The sequence below is a fragment of the Mobula hypostoma genome, chromosome 11, assembly GCF_963921235.1.
Source record: "Mobula hypostoma chromosome 11, sMobHyp1.1, whole genome shotgun sequence".
Taxonomy (NCBI): domain Eukaryota; kingdom Metazoa; phylum Chordata; class Chondrichthyes; order Myliobatiformes; family Myliobatidae; genus Mobula; species Mobula hypostoma.
Genome location: NC_086107.1, coordinates 86,355,010 through 86,364,534, shown reverse-complemented (window position 1 = coordinate 86,364,534; position 9,525 = coordinate 86,355,010). Strand labels below are relative to the sequence as shown.

The following is a 9,525-nucleotide window of genomic DNA, read 5'->3' as shown; positions in this document are numbered from 1 at the left end:
ATCTTTACAGTCTGAGTCTGAAGAATTTGCCCCGCTAGTCGGCGAAGAAGAGATGTTAATGCAAGTGAACTGTCATTATTCCATACACGACAAAAGCAGCTGATGCTTGAAATCCAAGCAACACACACACACACACACACACACACACAAAATCCTGGAGGAACTCAGCAGGCCAGACAGCATCTATGGAAAAGAGTAAACAGTCGACGTTTCGGGCCGAGACCCTTCATCAGGACTGGAAAGGAAGGGGAGAAGTCAGTGTAAGAAGGTGTGGGGAGGAAGGGGTGAAGTACAAGGAGGTGGCTGAAGAACAAGGTACACGCGAGGGTTCCGTGGCTTAACTGGTCAAAGCGCCTGTCTCGTAAACAGGAGATCCTGGGTTCGACTCCCAGCGGAACCTTTAAGTTATGGGGTGAATTGAAGGCCGTTTCAGCAATCCAATACATACACTGCAAATTAAAGTTTACATTTCACAATGCGGAGCAAGACCGGCTAGCTTGTTTACGTTGTTATAGCGTTTTTACAGTGTAAGGTTGTTTTATGGTGACAATCGTTTACAAAATGTGGCCGTTTTCTGCTTAATGAACTTGTCCTGGTCTTACTGAGAAACGATCTCACGCTCTGTTTCAGAAGTCTTTCCAATCAAACTCTGACTAGTTCGCTACATAGATCAAGAAACTGGATAGACGACGTTACAGAAATGAGAGAGAATACATATAGATGTTAAATACGTTCATACCCGCTATTTTCGAAACACGGAGGCGACGAGCCCCACGTGCCGCAGCGCAATCTGAAGTGTTCTGCAGCCCACAGTAATATACTAAACCCTGACACCAATATTGCATTGTAGTCATGGTGATCTGTGATTCTTCGATTTTGTTCTGAAAAACGTTTCGGAATTCACTATAATAGTGCAACCAAAGTCCTCGTGGAAAAGAGAGAATACGTGTATACACGATGGCAGTGGTGGGATTCGAACCCACGCCTCCTTGGAGACTGGAGCCTTAATCCAGCGCCTTAGACCGCTCGGCCACACTACCACGCTATTTTATTCATTACACAATGGCAAGGATTGGTTGACCACGTTAATTTTGAAAGTGTTATACTTGTGGCGAATGCTTTGAAACATTCTCCCACACAATGTACTTGAGACTTGATGTTTTTCCTATTTTCCAACCCATTCAATATTTCTGCAAAATGCACCAGACAGAACGGTGCCACAGATTTCACGCTCCGTTTCAGAAGTCTTTCCAATCAAACTCTGACTAGTTCGCTGCATAGATGAAGAAACCGGATAGACGACGTTACAGAAATGAGATCGAATACGTATAGATGATAAATACATCCGCTATTTTCGAAACATGGAGGCCACGAGCCCCGCGCGCCACATCGCAATCTGAAGTCTTCTGCAGCCCACAGTAACGTACTAAACCCTGACACTTCAAACTGCCGGGTGGCAGACAATGCTTTTCCAGATGTCAGTGCAAGGACGCTAATTTTCTGACTATTCTCACTTTACACATGGGACATTAGGTTAAATGTTCACATTTCCAACAGATGCGAAGAGTAAAATTACCCCCTATCAGCCTATTGTCATGTTCAGCAACTATCGCACGTGTACTCCAAAGATTAAGAAACACGGGATAAAATGATAATATCCCTCGTACTAGTAGGTCGTGAGCACTCGTTCAAGGCTGCGTTGGTCTTGGGAGTGGCACAGGGTTAACACGCGGGGGTTTTCCTCTTTCCTCAATGTTTCATCGATTAGTCCACCACATCTCCGGAGGGCTCGACGATGAGTTTTGGCGTCCCAGAACCAACCCCACGCACCCCGCCCAGTTGTGTCTTTCCATTCTCTTGGTGCGCTATTAGAGCCTAGGAGAGTTTTTTTTTTCGCTTGATCCAAAGCCAGTGACTGCTTGTTTCCGCCACCTGTGATGGTTTGCAGTAGAGTCTGACCATAGATCCCTAGCTCCTTCAGCAATTTGACGGTGTATGTGGCTATAAAGGACCGACTTTGGTTCTCCAGCCCCGTCGCTGAGCTTTAACTCCTAGATCTGCATAGCGTAGCCTCTTGCGCTCATATGCTTCCGCCACTGAATCCTCCCACGGGACTGTGAGTTCCACGATGTAGACGATCCGCAATGAACTGGACCAGAGAAACAAGTCCGGTAGCAATCTCCGCTGGAAAGCTTAGTTGTTCATTGGCACCCACCAGCATTTTCCCCAGTCGCGGGTCATGTTCATCTGGCCTGTTTCTGGCTTAGGAGAGGGATTGGTTGGTCCTTTCCCTCCCTCCTGGATGAATGCTGCTGGTGTCAGAGCGTTAGTCGTTCTAGGGGGCAAGGAGCTGGTTGCTATCCTCTTGGTCTCGATTGCCGCTGTCAGACTCAGCAAGGCCTGGTTGGGACGCCAAGTGTATCTGCCTTGTGTGAGGCTGGTTTTGCAGCTTGCCGGGATATACGTGAGGGTTGCCGGAATCGTGCGCAGGGAACAAGCTGGGTATTCACCGAAACGCCGGTGGGGTTTATTTTTGTGAGGGAAGCATATCGGAGGTAAGTCTGATGAGAAAGACTTTGCTTCCATCTCCCATATGTCCTTCCAGATGATTTTCCTCTTCTTAATGCTTCCCGCCGCCCTTCATCGACCAACATCTTCCTCCGCTCTGGAATCGTGGCCTTGTGCCAAGTAGGTCCGCCTGCTGCCAGACCAAAGCCATCCCTGCCCTGTTGGACTTGCTCCACACTGTCTCCGGGACTAACGGCATCAGCTGGGGTCCATTTCCACCCAGTTGATAAGGTCCATGCAACGTTACTGATGGTCTTGTCGCGAGAGTCACCCGCAGACGCACCTTAGAAAACTTGAATCCCTCTGTAAGGCCAGTGAAAGGCAGTTTCCTTTACCAAAGAGACTGATGTTACTGATACACTTTGGGACACTGACACTTCTTTACGAACGACTTATGGTTCATTCGAGCTTCTTCACAGTGAGTGACCCCATCTCTCGCGATAGGAGTCCAAACTGTAAGCACTAGAGCATCAGTTTTCCTGGCAGCATGGTCTTGTCGATGTTATCCAGGCCGTTGGCGATGTGTTGCTTTAGTTGCTGCACCTGCTGTTTGTCCGTAAGGCTGGTGTTGTACCATCTACCCAGGCCTTTGACAAGCTGTTCAGACACTGTTGGAAATGGGTCATCGCCAATGAAGAACTTTATGTCTTTCAGCATTCCCTTGACCATGAGATGCTTCGTGACTTGCTGGGTTTGATTTTCATTTTGGCCCACTTGGTGTTTTCCTGCAGCTTTCCGGGTAGTCGCTTGGTGCATGCTGCAGTAGTAGTCAGTGTTGTTATATTCTCCATGTATGCCCTAACAGGGGGAAGACAAAGACCAGCGCCTGCTCCTTCACCGGCTACCATCCATTCTGAAGTCTGATAATGACCTCCATGGCCATTGTGAAGGCCAGGGGTTATATAGTGCACCCCACCATAATGCCTTCTTCCAGTCTCTGCCATGGTAGTATTTGCTGTTGTGAGGCACAATTGCAGGTCTTAAAAGTACAATTTCACCAGCGTTGTGATAGGCTCTGATATCTGGAAGAAGTCAAATGCTTCTCAGAGAGGTGAATGGGGAATTGAGCCAAATGCATTAGCGAAGTCCAGGAAGATCACATGGAGATTCCTTTTACCATTCCTAGCTGCTTGGATTTGGTGCCATGTCATGCTTACATGTTCCAAACACCGGGACAACCCTGGAATTCCTGCTTTCTTAATTATGTGGTTTTTGTCAGTTTCTCAGTCTTGGTCTGTCTTGTGTTTCTGTGATATCACACCGGAGGAACATTGTATCGTTTCTTAATCCATGCATTACTAAATGACAATAAAAGAGGACTGTGTGTCCTCATAATCTAATTAATTAATTCTGTACAGATGTATCAACGTACATCTTTCTCTCCAGGAAGCTGGCCAGCCTCTGTACTATTACAGTGAAGAAGATTTTCCCCTTGAAGTTCAGAGGGCAGAATGGTCGAAACTGACTTATGTTTTTCAGCATCCTTTTCTTTTGGAATCTGGACACCTCCGGCCCTTCGCCACGCGTTGGCTATTATTCGCTTCTGCCGACAACCCTCAGCCTTCAGAGAAACCGCAAAACGTCCGGTGTGTTATTTAAAAGGCTATATGGTACTCCATTAGGCCCGGGAGCAGACGCCGATCCTGCCCGTCGGACTGCCTTCGCCACTTCGCTCCATTTTGGAGGATCAAAATCCAGGTGGTAGGTAGGGGGTTGATTTGGCCGGATGTCGGATAGAATGGTCACATGTTCTTGTCTTTTCAAGTCAGTGCGAATCTTTTCCAGGTGCTCTTCTGGTGCCTGCTTAGATGTTTTCAAAGTTCCACTTTTTTTTCGGTCTGAAGAGATCTTTAATAAACTTAAAGGGTCTTTGTAGAACTGTGTTCTTGTTTGATCTTTCTTTCTGTGCTGCTTCCTTAGATTCTAAGCTCTTCTCAACTTCGTCAGCGGAATCTTAATGTCTGCTTGAAGTTGGCCGAGGCCTTCCCTTTCACTGTCTGGGGTTTTCTTCCACTGTTTCCTCGGCTGTCTCCTTTCTCGAACAAGTCAAATTCCTGCTGTCTCCAGTATTTATTTGTGGTGACGTCGTTCCAAAAGACTTCCCAATAGAACTCAGACTAGTTCGCTGCATAGATCAAGAAACCGGACAGACGACTCTACAGAAATGAGCTAGGATACATACAGATGTTAAATACTTTTACAACCACTACTTTCAATAAATGGAGGCCACGAGCCCTAAGCGTCCACAAGCAGCCCCAGCGCAATCTGAAGTGTTCTGCAGCCCACAGTAATATACTAAACCCTGACACCAATACTGGATCACCGTCATGATTTGTAATTCTTATTTTTTTCCTGCAAAGCATTTCGGAATTCTCTATAATAGTGCAACCAAAACCCTCGAGTGGGCAAACTCATGGCAGATGCAATTTAATGTGGATAAATGTGAAGTTATCCACTTTGGTGGCAAAAATAGGAAAACAGATTATTATCTGAATGGTGGCCGATTTGGAAAAGGGGAGGTGCAACGAGACCTGGGTGTCATTATAAACCAGTCATTGAAAGTGGGCATGCAGGTACAGCAGGCAGTGAAAAAGGCGAATGGTATGCTGGCATTTATAGCGAGAAGATTCGAGTACAGGAGCAGGGAGGTACTACTGCAGTTGTACAAGGCCTTGGTGAGACCACACCTGGAGTATTGTGTGCAGTTTTGGTCCCCTAATCTGAGGAAAGACATCTTTGCCATAGAGGGAGTACAAAGAAGGTTCACCAGATTGATTCCTGGGATGGCAGGTCTTTCATATGAAGAAAGACTGGATGAACTGGGCTTGTACTCGTTGGAATTTAGAAGATTGAGGGGGGATCTGATTGAAACGTATAAGATCCTAAAGGGATTGGACAGGCTAGATGCGGGAAGATTGTTCCCGATGTTGGGGAGGTCTAGAACGAGGGGTCACAGTTTGAGGATAGAGGGGAAGCCTTTTAGGACCGAGGTTAGGAAAAACTTCTTCACACAGAGAGTGGTGAATCTGTGGAATTCTCTGCCACAGCAAACTGTTGAGGCCAGTTCATTAGCTATGTTTAAAAGGAAGTTAGATATGGCCCTTGTGGCTACAGGGGTCAGGGGGTATGGAGGGAAGGCTGGGTTCTGAGTTGGATGATCAGCCATGATCATAATAAATGGCGGTGCAGGCTCGAAGGGCCGAATGGCCTACTCCTGCACCTATTTTCTATGTTTCTATGTTTCTATGACCGAGATTAGGAAAAACTTCTTCACACAGAGAGTGGTGAATCTGTGGAATTCTCTGCCACAGGAAACAGTTGAGGCCAGTTCATTGGCTATATTTAAGAGGGAGTTAGATATGGCCCTTGTGGCTACAGGGGTCAGGGGGTATGGAGGGAAGGCTGGGGCGGGGTTCTGAGTTGGATGATCAGCCATGATCATAATAAATGGCGGTGCAGGCTCGAAGGGCCGAATGGCCTACTCCTGCACCTATTTTCTATGTTTCTAAAAGAAAGTGGAGACACGTTGGCAGTGGTGGGATTCGAACCCACGCCTCCTGGGAGACTGGAGCCTTAATCCAGCGCCTTAGACCGCTCGGCCACACTACCGCGGTTTTAAATTTATTACACAATGATGTGAATTAGTTGATCGCTTTAGTCTTGAAGGTGTCCTATCATAAGCGTATGTTTTAAAATAATCTCCCACATACTGAGATTGAAGCTTGATACATTTTCTATTTTTCCAACCCACTATTTCTGCAAAACAAACCAGAAAGAACCGTGGCACCGAGTTGCCTCTTCACACTGCCGGGTGGCAGATAATGCTTTTCCAGATGTCAGTGCAAGGACGCTAATTTTAACGACTATTCTCAGTATATACGTGGGACATTAAGGTTAAGTGTTCATATTTACAGCGGATGCGAAGAGTAAAACCGCCCCCTATCGGCCTATGTTGTCATGTTCAGCGACCTTTGCGTGTGTACTCCAAAATGCACAGGTTTTCATTCGGATGAAGCGATCCCAGCTTCCGCAGCCTAACAATGCAGATTAAAACAATTATATTGACAAGAGTTCTGGAATATCTGTACTCAGCCCTTTCTGGGATTTTTAAAGCCGTTCTAAAATACAAACGCAAATCTCCGATATGAGCTAAAACTGTTTTTATGAAGTTATTTGATGATTAAATAGTATTAACTCGCACCAGGACCAGTCAGCGCTATTCTGCCGCTTGCCCTCCAAGTCCGGGTTTTTAATTATAAATAGTAATGAAGATACCTATCTTCAAACAGTGTTTATGCGGGCACTGGGTATCAGGTAAATTGGACACTTGGCTTTTTGGGAGGCGACAAATTCCGTGTTGTATCCTGAACCACAGAAAACGCAAAACATCTGTACGCATCAGCGGGAAGAAGACTACCCAGACCTGTCATTACATTATGTGATGGTTGATCAGATTGTCTGCACAACTCGTCACTTCCACCATTCTTGTTAATATATCACCTTCTTTTCGTTAATATCTTTTTCCATCTCATGAACAAACGAGCACGCGGTTCCGTCGCATTTTCTCCGATCATTTCCGAGACAACGACGCGCTGAGAGAAATGCAATCACCTGGTTGGCGTGTTGAGTGAATGATTCGATTACTCCAAACTATGGAAAGTGTACAGTCATTCCTTCTACCAAAGTGCATGACCATACACTTCCAAACACTGTATTCTATTTGCCATTTCTTTGCCCATTCTCCTAACCCGTCTGTCTTTCTGTAGCCTCTCTACTTCCTCAAAACTACCTGCCCCTCCACCTATCTTCATATCGTCTGCAAACGTTGCAACAAAGTAATCAATTCCATCATCCAAATGATTGACATATAACGTAAAAAAGAATCTGTCCCAACACAAACCCCAGTGGAACACCACCTGTCACCGGCAGCCAGCCAGAAAAGGCTCCCTTCATTTCCACTCTTTGCCTCCTGCCAATCAACCACTGCTTTATCTGTGCTAGTACATTTTCTGTAATACATGGGCTTCCAGCTTGTCAAGCAGCCTCATGTTTGACACCTTGTCAGAGGCTTTCTGAAAATCCAAATACACAACAGCAACCGATTCTCCTTTAACCATCTTGCTTGTTATTTTTTTCAAAGTATTCCAACAGATTTGTCAGGCCAGATTTTCCCTTGAGGAAACCATGCTGACTACATGTGCATTCAAGTACCCTGAGACCTCATCCTTAATAAACGACTCCAACATCCTCCCAACCACTGAGGTCAGACTAACTGGCCTATAGTTTACTTTCTTCTGCCTCTCTCCCTTCTTGAAGTGGAGTGATATTTGCAATCTTTAGACTTCCAGAACCATTCGAGAATCTAGTGATTCTTGAAAGATCATTACTATTGTCTCCACAATCTCTTCAGCCACCTCTTTCAGAACTCTGGGGTCCTGGTAACTTAACTACCTTCAGACCTTGCAGTTTCCCAAGAACGTTCTGTCTAGTTATGGTAATTTCACACACTCCATATCCCCTGACAGCTGGAACTTCCACAATACTGCTAATATCTTCCACAGTGAAGACTGATACAAAATACTTATTCATCCGCATCGTTTTCCAGTGGTCCGATATCCACTCTTGCCTTTCTTTTACACTTCATGTATCTCACGAAACTTTTGGTATTCTATATTATTATCTTGATTACTTTCATATTCCATCTTTATTTTCTTAATAACTTTTTCGTTGCCTTCTGTTAGTTTTTAAAAGCTTCCCAATCCTCCAACTTCCCGCTGATTTTTGCTCCGTTATATGCCCTCGCTTTGGCTTTTATGTTGGTTTTGACTTCTCTTGTTAGTCACGGTTGTGTCATCTTATCACCCATTTTTTTTTAATCCTTAGTTAATTTAATCGGATTGATATCAGAAACAGGCCTATATTCCAAACTCAGCAATATCTTAAATTCTGCCTTCCTTCTTTAATTTAAACCCTGTCTACTTGCCTTCACCACTGGACGATAAACCACTACAATCCTCAAGTAACACACACACACACACACACACACACACACACACACACACACAATGCTGGTGGAACGCAGCAGGCCAGGTGGCATCTACAGGAAGCAGTACAGTCGATGTTTCGGGCCGGGACCCTTCGTCAGGACTAACTGAAAGAAGAGATAGTAAGAGATTTGAAAGTAGGAGGGGGAGGGGGAGATCCGAAATGACAGGAGAAGACAGGAAGGGAGGGGTGGCATCTTTTCTGTGAGTCACCTAGTTGCCTGTTTCCTGCAACCGAGCGGTGACTACCTCCCTTCAGCTCCCATCTATCACCTCTTGTTTCTCCCAGATGAGCTAAGGGTCACTGAGCTGCATCTCCAGTTCCATAATATGTTCTCTCAGGAGACGAAGATCGGTGCACTTAGTGCAGATGTGGTTTCCGGGAGTCTGAGAATTCCCGCATCTCACACACAGAACAAAACACTGCCCCTGGCGCCATTCACACAACTCTACGGTGCCCTAACGGACGAGGAATTAACAAATAAGAACAAAAAGAGAAACTTGCCAAATATCTTACTTCACCCAAGCCTGATGAGCGAAAGCCACTCTAACCACTGGGACACTCAAAAGAATGGCCGCTCCACTTACACTTGCAGTTATTCTTATTCGCCATTGCTAATAAATCCCGATCGATGATTGTTTGCAGTGCCAAAAGAATCTGCCATGAAGCCCTGCCTTTTAAATCTTGATTGTGGACCTGATTGAAAAGGCAACTCTATTTGCGTAATCTTGCTTGGCGACTGGTGGCAGTGCAACACCCTGCACTCTTCTGCATTAAATTCTATCTGCCATGTTTTCAGCTGGTCCAGATCCTACTACAAGCCATGATAGTTTTCCTCGCTGTACACTACATCCCCCAATCTTGGTGTCATCGTCAAATTTGCTGATCCATTTAACCACATTACCATCCAGA

At 45.5% G+C, this 9,525-nt stretch overlaps 3 non-coding genes across 3 annotated transcripts; 1 reads left to right on the top strand and 2 right to left on the bottom strand.

The window, feature by feature from the left end:
* Nucleotides 1-326: 326 nt before the first annotated feature.
* On the top strand, nucleotides 327-400 carry trnat-cgu (transfer RNA threonine (anticodon CGU)). The gene has a single exon. It is a non-coding gene; the product is annotated as a tRNA-Thr (tRNA).
* A 558-nt stretch (nucleotides 401-958) lies between these two features.
* On the bottom strand, nucleotides 959-1,040 carry trnal-aag (transfer RNA leucine (anticodon AAG)). The gene has a single exon. It is a non-coding gene; the product is annotated as a tRNA-Leu (tRNA).
* Nucleotides 1,041-6,095: 5,055 nt separating this feature from the next.
* On the bottom strand, nucleotides 6,096-6,177 carry trnal-aag (transfer RNA leucine (anticodon AAG)). The gene has a single exon. It is a non-coding gene; the product is annotated as a tRNA-Leu (tRNA).
* Nucleotides 6,178-9,525: the final 3,348 nt, after the last annotated feature.